Genomic DNA, 3746 nt, shown 5'->3' with positions numbered 1-3746 from the left:
TGAATAAGAAATTCATAATGTTTCGAAGATTGGCTTTGCCATCAGGTAAAAAAAGGAGAGTGAGAATGTTACCCTATTCATTAAGTTGTTAATCGGATTAAATTTAGTAATTTTTTTTTACGAAAAACTCTCTTAGACCCATTATTTTACTGATTGACAAATAACATGGTTCTACTAGCAAGTTTTATTTTGAGATGCCTTTCATTTGAAAATCGTATGATGTTTGAAGCATAAAAGTTTTAGAGGTAAAAAGGGAGAAAATTCGGTATCTAGGTGCAGGATTTTCAAACATCTTTTCTGACAGTTTTGAAGCATTAAATATTATGATAAGATTATGACGGTATAGGCTTACTTTTTTGTTACTGCTGTTACCATATTGCAATTCAAAAATTAAAAAATGATTCTCAAGTTATCTTTATCTGTGTTGTAGATGACTTGTGTCCATGTAACTGATTTTCGATTTTGATTAATGTTTATGATATTGATGACTGAGATGTTGATGAATCATGATATGGAAATTTCCAGTCTTGCATTTACCTTTGTGACTGAGAGAGACCATGAAAAACCCCAGTCAGATTGACCGGCAATGGGGTTTGAACCTGAGACCTCCCGATTGTGAGTCTCAAATGCTATCGTCTGAGCCAACTTGCTGGATACACCGTTTATTGTGAAGCTTACAATGTACAGTAAATAGTACTTGTTTATATGTATTAATGTATGTATGTATGTATGTATGTATGTATGTATGTATGTATGTATGTATCTCTATAGAAATGTACACATTTTGACCGATATTTACCAAATTTTGCACACTTATAGTCTTCACAACCAAGAAAAAAAAAAAAACTACATTAAAGCATGAACAAACCACCCCTCCCGTGGCTTAATCCCTCAATCACTGAAAAGCAGTAATATTTGGTTCTGGGATACGACAGTTAAAGAGTATTTTTTTCTGTTTTGGGGGAATGGGAGAGGTTCTTTGATACGAAAAAAAAAAAAAGAAGAAGAAAAGTTTATCCATTTTGAATCTTGCGTACACTACTTTTAACACTTGAATATAAGTAATTGATTAACTAGTGGACTTACTCGTGTTAATTATGTAAGTCTGTGCGGCTTACAGCTGTTTCGGTGCATCATCACACCATCTTCAAAGTCTACTAGATCTCGGCGTCATCTCGAACTTCTCTGCCTGTTATGTGGGTGCGTTTGATTGTTGAAAGGTGTTGAAAAGTGGAGTCAAATAGTGTGTATATACTTTAAAAATACACACACACTATTTGACTCCACTATTCAACACCACGAAAATCGTCTGTCGCTGCATTTAGATTGGCAACAGGCCATGATTGTTTGGCCAAACACCTGCATAGAATTGGAATATATCAGTCCCCTAACTGCCCATTGTGCAACTCAAACCAAGAAATGGATTCGGAACACCTCAAAATCTGTGCTTCAGTGGCTGGCCATGATAATATCTTTGAAAAATATTGGAGTGCAAGAGGTCAAATGACTTTATTGTCAAATGCCTGGCATTAGAAAACAACAACAATCAAACGCACCCACATAACAGGCAGAGATTGACGCCGAGATCTAGTAGGCTCTGAAGATGGTGTGATGATGCACCGAAACAGCTGTAAGCCCCACAGACTTACATAATTAACACGAGTAAGCCCACTAGTTAATCAATTACAAGAAAAGTTTAGTTCATCGGGACACCCCATGGGATACGGTAAACTTTTAAGGGTAGGAAGAAAATTCTAAGTCCCCTAATCGAAGTACAATTTGATATCCTGGGAATTTTTTGTGGTGTATAATACAAATGAGATTGATTCGTCTTTTTCCTCCCGATTGGAAACCTTAAGTGGGCATGTAGATGTGGAAAATCCAAAATCCTTCAATGTGTTGTTGTTGTTTTCTAATGCCAGGCATTTGACAATAAAGTCATTTGACCTTTTGCACTCCAATATTTTTCAAAGATATTGTCATGGTTAGCCACTGACGCACAGATTTTGAGGTGTTCCGAATCCATTTCTTGGTTTGAGTTGCACAATGGGCAGTTAGGGGACTGATATATTCCAATTCTATGCAGGTGTTTGGCCAAACAATCATGGCCTGTTGCCAATCTAAATGCAGCTACAGACGATTTGCGTGGTAAATCGGGAATTAACTGTGGCTTATGATGCAGAGAGTTCCATTTTTTTCCCTTGAGATTGAGTTATCAAATTTTGTTTGTTGAAGTCTAAGTATGTAGATGTAATAAATCTTTTCACAGAGGAATACGTAGATTTAGTAACAGGTCTGTAAGTAGCAGTGCTGCCCTTCTTTGCTAAAGCATCCGCATTCTCGTTTCCCAGGATTCCACAATGGGATGGTATCCATTGGAATACAATTCTTTTATTGAGTGATATTAATTGAGAGAGCATTTTAGTTATTTCTGCTGTTTGAGATGAAGGTATGTGTCTAGAGACTATCGATAGAATAGCTGCATTGGAGTCTGAAATCCGACAATGTAGATAGTACAAAATGATTGAAACTGTTATATCTTCTTGTGAATAAGTATTTATTTATAGGCTGTAATGTGTATTTTTTCACTGACACTGGCCCCCTTATTTTTGGTGTGCTCACCCCAGGGCTCCCCCAATTTGAAAGTTCTGGCGCGTCACTACAGGGTAGGTGATAAAGGCATCTTTGTCATACTCCTCTCCCTATTTCCTAGTGTTTTATTATAATTATTATCTTCGGTCTGTTATTTATTTATTTCATCAATCTTTGTTCACGTCATGGCGGATTAGATGTGTTCCAATTCTTAATCTGCCATCACTCTCTATACAAACATTACAAGAACTACTACATATTGAACTACTGGGTGTTCAGTTCAAAATTTCCCTTGGCTCGCTGTATGCCGTCATGTGGCTAGCTGATGAGCCTAGAGAATTCAATCTTCCTACACTTCCGCAGCTCAGGTGTATAATCTAATAGGCAGAGAAGTTGGCTAGCAAGTACGGCATTCATTCTGAAGAGTACGTGCCGATACGTACGGTAACGCCGGTAGTGGCAGGAATGTGAACTGTTTCGAAATACGTACTGTCGGGATAAGGGGAGAGGGTTAAGACGATTACTTATGTATTTGTTGACATTAACTTCGACGGTCAACATGGACACGGAGCATTTGATTTGTGTTGTGGAATGTTACCGTACGCAACCGATGATAACAAATACCCTGCGTACGACTTGCCGGTGCAAAACACAGTTCGAAAGAGGTTATGGTAGCACACAGACCGTACAGACCGCCATCTGTTGCTACGACGTTCAAGTTATACCGTACACGTTCTCAAGTTCAGATTGAAGAACGCCTTAAATAATAGGCAACTTCTCTAACATATAAGCTGAAACTCGCTTCAAATCGGTGACCCAACAACAGTGACGTCATGACACACTTTGAAATGAACACCCAGTATAAGTATCCTCTGTACACCCTAATAATAATAATAATAATAATAATAATAATAATAATAATAATAATAATAATATAATAAACTTCTAAATTATAGACATCAGCTCAAAGAATTTGAGTGACCACAAGGGTCCTGAATACAATAAACAGTCCACACCTGTGGAGTAACGGTCAGCGCGTCTGGCCGCGAAACCAGGTGGCCCGGGTTCGAATCCCGGTCGGGGCAAGTTACCTGGTTGAGGTTTTTTCCGGGGTTTTCCCTCAACCCAATATGAGCAAATGCTGGGTAACTTTC

The sequence above is a fragment of the Periplaneta americana genome, chromosome 15 (assembly GCF_040183065.1).
Source record: "Periplaneta americana isolate PAMFEO1 chromosome 15, P.americana_PAMFEO1_priV1, whole genome shotgun sequence".
NCBI lineage: Eukaryota > Metazoa > Arthropoda > Insecta > Blattodea > Blattidae > Periplaneta > Periplaneta americana.
The sequence above is the reverse complement of the archived record's forward strand: the minus strand, read 5'-3'. Positions refer to the sequence as shown.